This window comes from Lepidochelys kempii, chromosome 2 (genome assembly GCF_965140285.1).
Source record: "Lepidochelys kempii isolate rLepKem1 chromosome 2, rLepKem1.hap1, whole genome shotgun sequence".
NCBI classification, from domain to species: Eukaryota; Metazoa; Chordata; order Testudines; family Cheloniidae; genus Lepidochelys; species Lepidochelys kempii.
In genome coordinates this window covers 162,383,801-162,399,653 of record NC_136381.1, presented here as the reverse complement: position 1 = coordinate 162,399,653, position 15,853 = coordinate 162,383,801, and the positions used below count along the sequence as shown (strand labels likewise).

The 15,853-nt window shown below is 42.4% G+C and overlaps 1 protein-coding gene across 11 annotated transcripts in view; it reads right to left on the bottom strand.

The window, feature by feature from the left end:
- The window catches only part of GALNT1 (polypeptide N-acetylgalactosaminyltransferase 1), a 193,756-nt gene that overhangs the window by 60,016 nt on the left and 117,887 nt on the right, over positions 1-15,853 (bottom strand). The gene's annotated exons all lie outside the window — the stretch shown is intronic.

Below are 15,853 nucleotides of genomic sequence, written 5' to 3'. Positions count from 1 at the left end.
CCTCAACTTCTCAGACCATAAGCTGCAACACCACAAGTCTCAGATGTTAACAACATGCCACATGACTTGGATGTTAAAATACTTTAAAAACGTCTGCTGCATATCTACAAAAGGACATTTATCATTTTTCTTTAAGTCTTCAACCTAAGGCTGCTCTTTCAAATATGCCTCCCACTAGCATATTAATACTTAGCTTTGCACTTTGAATTTGTATAGTTTCATTTACAAACCTGCATAGATTTGTGCTCTCAACTGTTGATGTGATTGTGTGCCTACCTGTGAATAGCACTTTGAAAATTATTATTTTTAAATGGGAGGCTACAGTTTTATGTGAAATAATTTGGCTGTCAGCATTTATCAGTAAGGTTATACCACTGTTCTGAGATGCTATAATGGAGACTACAGTTCTAGGACTTCCAATCCTTTAGGAGATTGAAACTAGAGAAATTGAGATGATGATATGAAGTCTTACTTGCCTAGAAATGGCTGAGTATTGTAGTATTCTGAGAATGGATATGAAAGCTACAGGGAAAGGAGCCTCAGAATACCACAGCAAGAAACAACCTCCCAATACTTCAGCAAAAGACAATGTGAAACACTGAGCTATGAAACAAGGGACATCATTTATTCACATTGGTTTCTCTGTTCCTTTTTCCTGCTCATTTTCCCTTATTCCCTTCTCTTACTGCATACCATGAAAGAGATGGGGAATGTAAGATGCTTACATTAGGATCAATTGAGATGACATATGTCTACTGCTGCAAAAACTTGGTTATCTTCTCTGCAGCCACATAGGCCCAGGCTGCCAAGGTGGCTGCAGACTCAGTCTTGGAAGGATTAGATTTTTATTGGTAAATGTCAATTTCACTGCATGCACACAAACCAATGAAATTTTTTTTCCCATATATCAGAGGTTCTCAAACTGTGGGCCGGGACCGCAAAGTGGGTTGCGACCCCATTTTAAAGGGATCACCAGGGCTGGTGTTAAGACTGGCTGGGGCCCGGGGCATAGTCCAAGCCCCACTGCCCAGGGCTCAGGCTTCAGCTGCAGCCCAGGATGGTAGGGCTCATGTTACAGCCCCCCCCCCCGCCCCCATGAAGCCCTTTGGCTTTGCACCCCATGCCCGTAGCAGCGGGGCTCATGCTTCAGTCCCCACTCTTGGGATCATGTAGTAATTTTTGTTGTCAGAAGGGGGTTACGGTGCAATGAAGTTTAAGAACCCCTGGCATAGATAATTGATATTTACAGATAAACAAAAATGCTGCTTGAGAATTTATAGCTTGGATTTACAACTATTTACTTGGTATATTTTGATATGTGATGTTGAAAATTGTCACTGTTATAAAACTTTTAAAATCTCAGTGTCTACCATCAGTGTCTGAACCCACCCCATTGTCTATTCTCCCCATAAATTTTTACAGTTATGCTAAATTAAGTAGATAAAAATCGAAGAAATGCTTAAAAAGAATTGACACTATCCATAAAAATTATGTAAAAAATTACAATTCTGTAAAGCCTACTTATCTATCTATGGTGGGAGGTATTCACCTCACTACCAGAAAGTAATGAAGAAAGTAGCAGACTATGAGACAGTTTGACGGTATGGGTTCTGTGGTCCTATAATTAAGGAGAATTAGGATCCTAGAGGTAATGGTAGCATGACAAATGGGAATGAGGATATGGAGGTAGATATTACCATATCTGAGGCAGAAGTGAAACTCGAACAGCTTAATGGGACTAAATCAGGGCGCCCAGATAACCTTCATCCAAGAATATTAAAGGAATTGGCACATGAAATTGCAAGCCCATTGGCAAGAATTTTTAATGAATCTGTAAACTCAGGGGTTGTACCGTATGATTGGAGAATTGCTAACAGAGTTCCTATTTTTAAGAAAGGGGAAAAAAAAGTGATCTGGGTAACTATAGGCCTGTTAGTTTCACATCTGTAGTATGCAAGGTCTTGGAAAAAATTTTGAAGGAGAAGGTAGTTAAGGACATTAAGGTCAATGGGACAAAATACAACATGGTTTTACAAAAGGTAGATCGTGCCAAACCAACCTGATCTCCTTCTTTGAGAAAGTAACAGATTTTTTAGACAAAGGAAACGCAGTGGATCTAATTTACCTAGATTTTAGTAAGGCATTTGATACATTTGATACCGTGCCACATGGGGAATTATTAGTTAAATTGGAAAAGATGAGGATCAATAGGAAAATTGAAAGGTGGATAAGGAATTGGTTAAAGGGGAGACTACAACAGGTCCTACTGAAAGGTGAACTGTCAGGCTGGAGGGAGGTTACCAGTGGAGTTCCTCAAGGATCAGTTTTGGGATCAATCTTATTTAATCTTTTTATTACTGACCTGGGCACAAGAAGTGGGAGTGTGCCAATAAAGTTTGTGGATGATACAAAGCTGGGAGGTATTGCCAATTTAGAGAAGGACAGGGATACCCTACAGGAGGATCTGGATGACCTTGTAAACTGGAGTAATAGTAATAGGATGAAATTTAATAGTGAGAAGTGTAAGGTCATTCATTTAGGGATTAATAAGAATTTTAGTTATAAGCTGGGGATGCAGCAATTAGAAGTAACGGAGGAGGAAAAGGACCTCGGAGTATTGGTTGATCACAGGATGACTATGAGCCGCCAATGTGATATGGCTGTGAAAAAAGCTAATGCAGTCTTGGGATGCACCAGGAGAGGTATTTCCAGTACAGATAAGGAGGTTTTAGTACAGTTATACAAGGCACTGTTGAAACCTCACCTGGAATACTGTGTGCAGTTCTGGTCTCCCATGTTTAAGAAGGCTGAATTCAAACTGGAACAGGTACAGAGAAGGGCTACTAGGATGATCCGAGGAATGGAAAACTTGTCTTATGAAAGGAGACTCAAAGGAGCTTGGCTTGTTTAGCCTAACTAAAAGAAGGTTGAGGAGAGATATGATTGCTCTCTATAAATATATCAGAGGGATAAATATCGGAGAAGAATTATTTAAGCTCAATACCAACGTGGACATAAGAACAAATGGATATAAATTGGCCACCAGGAAGTTTAGACTTGAAATTAAACAAAGGTTTCTAACCATCAGAGGAGTGAAGTTTTGGAATAGACTTCCAAGGGAAGCAGTGGGGGCAAAAGATCTATCTGGCTTTAAGATTAAACTTGATAAGTTTATGGAGGAGATGGTAGGATGGGATAACATGGTTTTGGTAATTAAATATTCATGATAAATAGGCCCAATGGCCTGTGATGGGATATTACATGGGGTGGGATCTGAGTTACTACATAGAATTCTTTCCTGGGTATCTGGCTGGTGAATCTTGCCCATATGCTCAGGGGTTTAGCTGATCACCATATTTGGGGTCAGAAAGGAATTTTCCTCCAAGGCAGATTGGAAGAGGCCCCGGAGGTTTTTCGCCTTCCTCTGTAGCATGGGGCACGGGTCACTTGCAGGAGGATTCTCTGCTCCTTGAAGTCTTTGAACCACGATTTGAGGACTTTAATAGCTCAGACATAGGTGAGAGGTTTTTCGCAGGAGTGGTGGGTGAAATTCTGTGGCCTGTGTTGTGCAGGAGGTCAGACTCGATGATCATAACGGTCCCTTCTGACCTAAATATCTAATATCTATGAGGATTTCCTCACATGTAGATTTAATACATGACTAATTTCATTTTTGCTTCCTTTAGAATTTCAGTTTCTGCCTAAGGTGTTCCTATTAATTTATCACCAACTCCTCACAGCTAAAATAAAAGGCAAAATCACCTAAACATAAATGAATATTTGAACTGCCAAACGACCAAATAGCTCTCCTTAAGAAAAGGAAGAGGAGGTTACTCACCCTGTGCAGTAACTGATGTTCTTTGAGATGAGTGTCCCTGTGGGTGCTCCACTCCAGGTGTTGGTGCGTCCCTGTGCCTTTGCTCGGAGATTTTTACAGCAGTACTCGTACCGGTTGCGCATGCGCAGAGCTTCCCCCCCACCCCCAAAGTGTACCTTAATAGTACGCACGCACGACCGGTCTCAGTTCCTTCTCTGCAACGGAGGCTACCCCAACTCCAAAGCAGAGGGGAGGAGAGCAGGTAGTGGACACCCACAGGGACACTCATCTCAAGGAATGTCAGTTACTGCACAGGGTGAGTAACCTCCTCTTCGAGAGAGAGATGTCCCTGTGGGTGCTCCACTCCAGGTGACTTAAAAGCAGTGTATCTCAAGGAGGTACAGACTTCGGATTGGGTAGAAATACAGTAGATAATACAGCTCTGCCTAATCGTGTATCTGAGAGAGGGCCCTGAGTAAGGGCATAGTGTTTAACAAAAGCATGTTCAGAAGACTAAGTGGCTGCTTTACAGATGTCAGTCAGGGGAACTTTGCATAGAAAAGCCACAGAAGTAGCCATCAATCTAGTGGAGTAAGTTCTGATGTCTGCTGAAGGAGTAACTTTCCGTATCTGATAAGAGAGTCAGATACAGTCAGAAACCCATTTTGAAAGTCTCTGGGTAGAAATAGGTGTCCCCCTAGACCGCTCTGCAATGGAGACAGAATCTAGAAGAATTCCTAAAGGGTTTGGTTCTATTCAAATAGAAAGACAAAGCCCTGCATACATCTAGGGTATGCACTGTGGATTCAAAAGAGTTTGCATGTGGTTTAGAAAAGCAAGTCGGCAGATGTATAAGTTCATTGATGTGGAATGACGAATGGAAGAAATTTGGAAGAATTTTTGGAAGAAATTTGGGGTGTAATCGAAGGGTAACTCTGTCCTTAAAAAAAATAGGTATATGCTGGTCTGCCATGAGAGCTGCTATTTCTCCTGCCCATCTGGCAGAAGTGATTGCCACTAAGAATGCTGTTTTCATAGAAAGGTGTAAGAGGAAGCAAGTGGCTAGGGATTCAAAATGGTTGTTGAGTTAAGCAAGATAATACTAAGTGAAGGTCCCACGGAGGGGTAGGAGGTCTAACATCCGGGTATAGGGATTGGAGTCCTTTGAGAAAACGTTTAGTGATCAGATGGGCAAACACAGAGGTATCAATTTTGTTGTGGAAAGTTGTAACAACAGCTAGGTGGACTTTGATGGAGCTGAAAGAAAGGCCAGACTGAGGTCTAACAGGTAGTCGAGTATAAGAGGAAGAGGTGCAGACATAGGAGACAGTTGTTCAGATGAGCACCATAGTGTGAATCACTTCCACTTCTGGAGATAGGTGGTGCGAATAGGTTGTGTTCTGCTATGTAGGAGCACTCTTAGAATTTCCTCAGAGCATGCTAGTTAGTTTTGGGAGAACCATGTAGGAACCAAGATTGAGGTGAAGCATGGACAGGCTGGGGTGTAGAAATCGGCCATGTTGCTGCGATAGGAGGTTCGGACTGAGAGTCAACGAAACTGGTGGGCAAGTTGAAATTCTGGTGAGGAATTGGAACCACGGTTGTCTGGGCCATGATGAGGCAATCAGGATCACCGTGGCATAATCTGTTCCTATCTTTGTCAGAACTCTGAGGAGAATCGGGATCAGGGGAAAAGCATAGAGTAAGTTCTGGTGCCATGGAATCATAAACGCATCTCCCAGGGAGTGTTTGACCAGTCCTGCTCTGGAGCAAAATTCGGGGCATTTTGTGTTCTCCGCAGTTGCAAAAAAGTCTATGGTTGGGTAGCCCCAAATGCGGAATACGTTGGTGATGATCATCTCGTTCATCTCCCATTCATGGTCCCAGGGAAAGCGTCTGCTTAATTTGTCCGCTGTGGTATTCATAGTTTCGGGAAGGTAGGCGGCGGATATCCAGATATTGCTCACAAGGCACCAGTTCCAGAGTTTCATGGCTTCTGTGCAAAGCGAGTGAGAGCGAGCTCCTCCCTGACTGTTTACATAGAACATGCAGGCAATGTTGTCTGGCATTATCCATACATGTTGGTTCCGGATTAACAGGAGGAAGTAACGGCAGGCATTGCTTATAGCTCGAAGTTCTAGGAAGTTTATGAACAGGGAGATTTCAGTTGAAGACCATAGCCCCGGATTGTGCGATGTAACATGTGAGCACCCCAGCCTGTGAGGGATGATTCGGAAGCCATTATGATGGATGGAGTCTCCCGGAGAAAGGGGACTTCAGAGCAGATGTTGGAGGGAACTGTCCACCATAGGTGGGAGTCTTTAACTTGGAAAGGTATGGATAGAGGTTTGTTTAGGGCGTGCACATTGGGTCTGTAAACCATGGCCAAACAAGCTTGGAAGCACCTCATGTAGAGTCATGCGTTTTGGATCACAAAAGTGCACAAGGCCACGTGACCTAGTAGTTGCAAACAATCTTGAGCGGTGACTTGAGGACTGTTGCAAAGTTTTGCCGCCAGCCGCTTTATGGTGTTGAAGCGATCGGATGGAAGAGATGCCAGTCCTGTTCGGGAATCGAGGTGTGCTCCTATGAACTCCAGGTGCTGGGTAGGAGTTAATGTGGATTTGTCTTTGTTTATTAGCAGGCCAAGGGATAAGAAGCAATCGACGGTGAGTTGCGTGAATCGAAGCACTTTGTTGAGCGTTGAGGCTTTGAGGAAGTAATCGTCTAGGTAAGGAAATATTATGACTCTTTGCTTCCTGAGATGGGCAGTAACTATGGCCAGGAGCTTGGAAAAAGCATGGGGGGCAGTGGAGAGGCCGAAGGATAGTACCCTGTATTGAAAGTGTGTCGAGCAGAGGGTAAAACGGAGGAAGCATCTGTGGGCTGGATGTATTGTCACATGAAAATAGGTGTCCTGTAGGTCGAGGGCTGAAAATCAATCACCCTGCTCCAGAGCTGGGATTATGGTGGTGAGGGTAACCATTCTGAACTTTTCCTTCTTGATAAAATTGTTGAGCTGCCTGAGGTCGAGGATCGGTCGCCATCCCCTGGTTTTCTTTTCTGTTAAGAAATAATGGGAGTAAAACCCTTTCCCTCTGTATCGTTTGGGCACAAGCTCCATTGCTCCCAATAGAAGGAGATGCTGTACCTCTTGGAGGAGCAGTTGCTTGTCAGGGTCCCTAAAGAGGGACGGGTAGGGTGAGGGGGTAGGTAGGAGGCAAGAATAGGAAGGGGATGGAATAGCCAAGTGTGACGACCTCTAAAACCCACTTGTCAGTGGTAATGTTCTGCCACTGATGGAAGAATGGTCGTAGACTGTGTCCAAAAATAGGGACAGGCGGTGTAAGCGCTGAAGTGGGAACATGGTTTTCAAAACCCTCGACCAAGGCTTCAAATCTGCTAGTTAGTCTGAAGGGGTTGAGACGCTGCTGTGGAATTGGGGCGGCGACGCTGGTATCTGGGTCTCTGGCATTGCTGCTGTTGCTCGTGTGATCTCTGGAAGTGCTGGAAGTGGGGTAGCATGGACATTTGTAAGATTGGTATCTATATTGTCGCCTTCTGGTCGTATGGGTTTGTATTCTTAAGGACCAGAGAGTTACCCTTGAATCCTTCACTGAGCGAAGGACGTCTTTCGTTGTGTAGACAAAGAGTTTGGACCACGAATGGAAGGTCTTCAATGGTACTCTGGACCTCTCGAGGAAATGAAGGAGGAGAAGAGCCACGAACCTCGGCACATGACTACTGCTGTAGCGGTGGATCTTGCTGCAGCACTGGCCACATCGAGGGCCACTTAAAGAGTGGTACGTGATATGATTTGTCCCTCAGACTAAAGCAGTAAATTATTGTTTCTTTTCTTCTGGAATGTCCTCAAAGTCCATGAATTTGTTGTAATTTTTGTGATCATATTTTGCCAGCACGGCAGTATAATTAGCAATTCAAAATTGAAGCGTGCAAGATGCGTATACTTTACGACCAAGCAGATCTAAACGCTTACTGTCTTTGTCGGCTGGGTTGGAACGGGGATAATGGTGTTTGTTCTTTCGGTTGACTGCGTCTACCACCAGCAAATTAGGCGCTGGATGAGTGAAAAGGAATTCAGAGCCCTTAGAAGGGATGAAGTACTTGCAGTCTGCTCGTTTACAGGTAGTTAGGCTTGCAGCAGGAGTCTGCCAGATGGCTTTGGCAAGTTCCAGAAGAGCTGGGTCGATTGGCAATACAATTCCGGAAGGCGGCGAAGGCTGCAGGATATCCGTTAACTATGCTGCTGTTCATGAACCTCCTCCAGATTCATTCTTAGTTCACTGGCCACTGTCTTGAAAAGGTCTTGAAATTTAGAAAAGTCATCTGAAGAAGTAGGAAGTAGGGCTTTGTCAGTCGTAACAACTGGGTCTACTGAGTTAGAGACAGGTTGTGCCTGATCCTACACTTGTGATGGTGCTGTCTGGCATCAGTGGCAGGTTCGTGAGCTTGCGGTAACGGGCAGGTGTCGGGCCTGGTTGAGGTGGCATAGCGAGTGTGGTCTTGAGGATAGGGTGCCCATGGGGCACAATATTGCCACTGTGATGGGAAGGGCATAGATGGTGCCATCCAGGGGTTTACACATCACAGGGCAGGATCCTGAGAATAGGATGAGGTGATGTTTCTATGACCTCTATTAATTGGGATCTGAGGATGAGACACTTGATATGGCGAAAAATCCTCCTGCAGTCTAGCTTCCTCCTCATTGGAGGAAGGCTGTTCAGATCCTGGCTGAGCATTTGGAGATAAGCAGGCATTCACTAGGGGTGACTGCAGAATGGGTAACACCAGCAGGTCACCTGACTGTAAATTGCAGTGCTGAAGCTCCTCTATGTCGTGAGGGCTGCGCAAGAGGAATCTGCTGGGAAGAAATGTTCCTCTGCACCGGTGTCTTTAAAGTTGTTTGGCTGCGGGCCAGCTCAGCAGGTGCCAGTGCCGGGAGAGCGGTGATAGCCTGCAGAGGGGTGTGTGTGTGATACAGACATCCGCATGTGTCGGCACCACTTCCACTGCAGTGCCATGTGAGAGGCAGACAACTGGAAGCCTGAACCCTTGGCACCGGAGCTATGCGCGAGTGCCGCAGGTGGGTTTTGCACGGTGCCGGAGGAGCCCAGTGCGTCAGAACTGCTCAGCTGGGGAAGTGCTGGGAGGGAGGCAGTAGACCTGCCTGGAGAAGCCTTCTCACACAAGGTTCCCTTTGCGTGTGACAGAAGGTGATTTTTTTTTGAAGTTTTCTTCAGCTTCTTTGAAGCGGAGTTGTTGTGGCATGCAGCAGAGCTGGAATCAGCACCCAGGTCTGAAGCTGACCCTAATGATTTTTGAAGCAGGAGCAGCTTTAGCCTGTCTTTCCATGCCCTAGACTTCAGTTTACTGCAGTGGGCACATTTTTGGGGAATGACATCCTTACAATTACAACAGTGCTTAAAGCCTGGGGAGCCAGGCATGTCGGAAGCGGCTGCGTTGACAGGAACAAAGAATTTTAAGAGAAAACTAACACACACCACTGGTAACACTAATAACTAACACTACTGGTAACAAACTATCTAAAAAGGGTAAAAGTAACAAGGGAGAAAGTTTTCTAACATGTCTGCTGAGCTCAGTCTCAGCTTGGGGACGGTGGAGAAGGAACTGAGGAGACGGGTCGCGCACGTGTACTATTAAGGTACGCTCGGGGGGGAGGAGAAGAGGGAGGAAGAGAGGCTCTGCGCGTGCACGACCGGTACAAGTACTGCTGTAAAAATCTCCGAGCGAACGCACCAACACCTGGAGTGGAGCACCCACAGGGATACCTCTCTCGAAGAACTAACGCAATAAACTAACTCCAGCAGACTATCAATCACCTACGGAATTAAAATGATCATGTGTCTTACAATAGCTGCCAAAGGACCAAATCACACATGGCTGAATAGTCTCTTACCCTGAAGAACGAGCTAAGTTTACGATGGGTGGCAACCAGTGGGAGAACAAACAATTGAGGGAACTGGGAAGAAAGAATATGATTAACAGTGGTAGGAACACATGATCACAAACTGGCTGTGTTCACAGTTAGCAGATTTCAAGTCTATCTTATATATGTATAAATAAGTAATCTAATGTAATATATTCTATAGCTACATTAAGTGTCTGGAATAAAAGGGGAGAGTTTTACTACGTGTGTAGGAAAGTAAATCTACAAAAAGGAACCAGTATAAAAGAACTAGGTTATGCAATATATGGGAAGTGTAATGTTGCACAAAATATGCCATGAACTCTTAGCGGATGTCTTGCAAATCTCAAGAGGCAGAGCTGACCTGAGGGTGACTACCATTTGTTGCCGCTGCTTTGGCTGAATGAGCTCTAATTGACCCTCCAGTGACAATCTAGTGAAGGAAAAAAAGTAGAAATGCATTTTGACAGATCTTGAAAGCTGTGTTATACCAAAAGAACCTACAAGCAGGACAGACTTTAAATAGATCTCTATCTTCTCCAGAAAAAATCAAAGACTTCATTTTTGCTCACATGTTCTAACAGGGACAGAATGAAAAATAAGGATAACCTGAGTGGCACAAACCAACTGAAGAATACATAATACTTCTCTCTAAAATATCTTACAAAAGGTATTTTGTTTGAGTACACAACCCTGCTTACAAAATATTAATTCAGATGAAAAGCCAAATTTATCACAACCAAATATACTCCTCTCGATTTAATAGCACCCCTCCAGACACATTAAACAAACAGAACTGTAGGTCAGCCTTATGGCAATACTTCGCTCTGATCTACGTGGAAGCCATGATTTCAATTTCTGTTTTCCCTCCTACGCCAACCACTTCATGAGAAAGAAGGAGCGTGTCATATTGATTAATGTGTTCTTCCTGTGGAAAATTCAGTAGTTGCTGTAATCTTTGAAAATAGCCTAACCAGTAATAGCTAAATCAACTGAGGCAATGACGCTGACCTGAAGTGTGCAAGTGTAATACCAGGAGACTGGTAAGGCTCTAACAGAAACAAATAAAATTTTTAAAAACAACACAACCAGGACTGGCAAAAATCCAGTGTGAGACATCTTGTTCTGCTTACAGTATAGTAAAAGGCATGTTCACTCACTGCATGTAAAGATTCAAGAGCTACTATTTTTCATAAAGTAAATCTGGTAAAAAATTCTATGAATGTGAAATTTTGAATGTCAGAAACAGGAAAAATGTTGATGGAATTTTTCCTTAACCATTTAAATCAATTATAGAACCAGGCTGAAATTGTTCAAATTTTGAAATTTTAATTATATCTTGATTTTGAAATTTGGGGGAAAAAAATTAAAAACATTCAAGTTTCACTCACATACATACATCCTCATTTTTCAACCAGCTCTAAAAAACAGAAATGCATCTTTCTAGTAAATTATCTAGCTAAGCGCAACAATATTTTAACTGGAGGCCAGGGATTCAATGTTGGGGCTTAATTTGCAAAGTGAAAACACTAAGGTGAGTGGTTCCAGTTCCACCAACTTTAAGGGGACTATTCATAGCAATAAACACTATGCTCAGTATTAAGTGTTTACAGGATTGGGACCTTACGTAGTACTGCAAATCTACTTGGAAGTTAAAGGAAAAAATGGAAGAGTCTGGCTGCCTGACCCAAAACCTCCCTCCAGAGAAGTCAGGAAAAGAACCCAGGAATTCTGACTGCCAGTGTTCCTCTGCAATTAGCTGTGTAAGTCACTGCTGAAATGTGTGTTGCATCACCCAGCTTCCCTCTCCAGCGACTGCTTCATATAGCCTTCTACTGCTATTATCCTCTTTTGTTCAGGTGACAATGGTCTGTGTTGGAGAGCTAAAGGTTTTAGGTTCAAACCTGCTAATGAACCATGTATTATGGTGGGACTTGTTTTTTCAGTTTACTTTATAAAAAACAACACCTAGAAAGTGAGATAAAAAAAGTACATTTAAAAATGGCAAGCTTGCAAAGTCAAGCATGCAAAGTTAGAAAATGCCATAATTTAGATGGCCCTTACAACCTAATTAGGCCTCTTAGGTGTATGTGTTATGATGCAGTCTAATTACATATTCATATACTGTACTTTTTTAAAAAACAGGATTCCTGCTTCATTTAGTGCACTATATGGATAGCAAATGAGCCTACAAGTCCACTCAGTCCTACTTCTTGTTCAGCCAATCGCTAAGACAAACATGTTTACATTTACAGTAGATAATGCTACCCACTTATTTACAATGTCACCTAAAAATGAGAACAGGCTCTCTCATGGCACTTTTGTAGTCGGCACTGCAAGGTATTTACATGCCAGAGATGCTAAACATTTGTATGCCCCTTCATACTTCAGCAACCATTCCAGAGGACATGCTTCCATGCTGATGATGCTCATTAAAAAAAATAATGGGTTAATTATGTAGTGACTGAACTCCTTGCAGGAGAACTGTATGTCTCCTGCTCTGTTTTACCTGCATTCTGCCATATATTTCATGTTATAACAGTCTCGGATGATGACCCAGCACACTGTTCATTTTAAGAACACTTCCACTGCAGATTTGACATTCCACAAAGAAAGTATCAATATGAGATTTCTAAAGATAGCTACAGCACTCGACCTAAGGTTTAAGAATCTGAAGTGCCTTCCAAAATCTGAGAGTGACCAGGTGTGGAGAATGCTTTCAAAATTCTTAAAAGAGCAACACACTGATGCGGAAACTACAGAACCCAAACCACCAAAAAGAAAATCAACTTTCTGCTGATGGCATCGGACTCCGATGATGAAAATGAACATGTGTCAGTCTGGATTGTTATCAAGCAGAACCTGTTATCAGCATGGATGCATGTCCTCTGGAATGCTGGTTGAAGCATGAAGGGACATATGAATCTTTAGCGCATCTGGCATGTAGCGACGCCAGCTACAACAGTGCCATCTGAACACATGTTCTCACTTTCAGGTGACATTGTAAGCAAGAGGGCAGCATTATCTTCTGCAAATGTAAACAAACTTGTTTCAGCGATTGGCTGAACAAGAAGTAGAACTGAGTGGATTTGTCGGCTCTAAAGTTTTACATTGTTTTGTTTGAGTCCAGTTATTTTTTGTACCCAATTCCACATTTTTAAGTTCAACTTTCATTTTAAAGAGATTGCACTACATTGCTTGTATTATGTGAATTGAAAAATACTACCTTTTGTTTTTTACGGTGCAAATATTTGTAATAAAAAATATAAAGTGAGCACTGTACACTTTGTATTCTGTGTTGTAATTTAAACCAATACATCTAAAATGTAGAAAACATCCAAAAATATTTAAATAAATGGTATTCTATTATTAATAGTATGATTAATCACACGATTAATCGCGATTATTTTTTTTAATCGCTTGACAGCCCTAATTGTTAGGCTATTGTATAAATATAAACTCCACTTATTAGGAAGACCAGTAATAGTTATGGGGGATTCTATCATTAGAAACATAGATAGCTGGGTTTGTGATGACCAGGAGAACAGCATATTTACTTGCCATCTTGGTGCGAAGGTTGCGGATTCTCTCGAGACATCTAGATAGACTTATGCATAGTGCTGGTGAGGAGCCGTGGTCGTGGTACATGTAGGTACCAATGACATACGGAAGGATAGAAGAGAGGTCCTGGAGGCCAAATTTAGGCTGCTAGGTAAGAGATTGAAGTCCAGGACCTCCATGGTAGCATTCTCTGAAACGCTTCCAGTTCCATGCACATGGCCAGTTAGACAGGCAGAACTGCAGGGTCTCAATGCGTGGATGTGACAATGGTGTAGGGAGGAGGACTTTAGATTTATTAGGAACTGTGGAAATGTTTGGGAAGGAGGGAGCCTATACAGGAAGAATGGGCTCCCCCTAAATAAAAATGGAACCAGATTGCTGGCACTTAAAATTAAAAAGGCTGTAGAGCAGTTTTTAAACTAAGAGCTGGAGGAAAGCAGACCGGTGCGGAGGAGCATGTGGTTCGGACAGAGACTTCCCTTGGGGAGGACCTATTAATGGAGATTTTCTATGTCCTAGGAAGGAGGATGGAAGATAAAATACAGGTAGGATCTCATGAGAAACAGTCAAATGAAAAAGAGTCCCATTCAATTACATCATGTAATGGCAGACAGCTAAAAAGTGACAAGTTTTTCAAGTGCTTATATACAAATGCTAGAAGTCTTAAATATTGTAATAAGATGGGTGAACTGGAGTGCCTTGTATTAAATGAGGCTATTGATATAATAGGCTTCATAGAAACTTGGGGGAATGGGGATAATCAATGAGACACAGTAATACAGGGTACAAAATATATCGGGAGGACAGAACAAGTCATGCTAGTGGAGGAGGGCACTGTACGTGAAAGAAAGCGTAGGATCAAACAAAGTAGAAAATCTTAAATGAACCAAACTGTACCACAGAATCTCAAAGGATAGTTAATTCCATGCTCTAATAATAAGAGTATAGCAGTAAGGATCTATTACTGACTACCCGGGCCAGATGGTGATAGGGATTGTGAAATGCTCAGGGAAGATTAGAGAGGCTATAAAAATAAAAAACTCAATACGGGATTTCAATTATCCTCATATTCACTGGATACATGTCACCTGAGAATGGGATGCAGAGATAAAGTTTCTTGACACCTTAAATGACGACTACTTGGAGCAGCTAGTCCTGAAACCCACAGGAGGAAGGACAATTCTTGATTTAATCCTAAACGGAGAACAGGATCTGGTCCAAGAGGTGAATATAGCTGGACCACTTGGTAATAGTGACCATAAAAATAATTAAATTTAACATCCTTGCGGTGGGGAAAACACCACAGCAGCCCAACAGTGTAGCATGCAATTTCAGAAAGGGGGACTACACAAAAATGAGGATGTTAAACAGAAATTAAAAAGGTACAGTTAGTGCCAAAAGTGCAAGTTGCATGGAAACTTCTTAAAGGCACCATAATAGAGGCTCAACTTAAATGTATACCCCAAATTAAAAAATATAGTAAAAACCAAAAAAAGTGCCACCGTGGTTAAACAACAAAGGAACAGAAGCAGTGAGAAACAAAAAGGCATCCTTTAAAAAGTGGAAGTTAAATCCTAGTGAGGAAAATAGAAAGGAGCATAAACTCTTGCAAATGAAGTGTAAAAATATAATTAGGAAGAGCAAAAAAGAATTTGAAGAACAGCTAGCCAAAGACTTAAAAAGAAATAGCAATTTTTTTTTTAAATATATCAGAAGCAGGAAGCCTGCTAAACAACCAGTGGGGCCACTGGACAATCGAGATGCTAAAGGAGCATTCAATGATGATACTGCGGAGAAACTAAACTAATGTTTTGCACCCACCTTCACAGCTGAGGATGAGGGAGATTCCCAAACCTGAATCATTCTTTTCAGGTGACAAATCTGAGGAACTATCCTAGATTGAGGCATCATTAGGAGATTTTAGAACAAATTGAGAAATTGAACAGCAATAAGTCACCAGATGGTATTCACCCAGAGTTCTGAAGGAACTCAAATGTGAAACTGCAGAACTACGAATTATAGTTTGTAACCTATCATTTAAATCAGATTCTGTACCAAATGACTGGAGGACAGCTAATGAGATGCCAATTTTTAAAAAGGGCTTTAGACGTGATCCCGGCAACTACAGGCTGACTTCAGTACTGGGCAAACTGGGTGAAATTATAAAAGAACAGAATTGTCAGACACATAGATGAACATAATTTGTTGGGGGAAGAGTCGACTTGGTTTTAGTAAAGGGAAATCATGCCTCACCAATCTACTTTTAATTCTTTGAGGGGGTCAACATGCATGGGGACAAGGAGAATCCAGTGATATAGTGTACTTAGATTTTCAGAAAGCCTTTGACAAGGTCCCTCACCAGAGACTCTTAAGTAAAGTAAGCTGTCATGGGATAAAAGGGAAGGTCCTCTCATGAATTGGTAACTAGTTAAAAGATAGGAAACAAAGGGTAGGCATAAATGGTCAGTTATTAGAATGGAGAGGGGTAAATAGTGGTGATCCCCAGGAATCAGTACTGGGACCGGTAC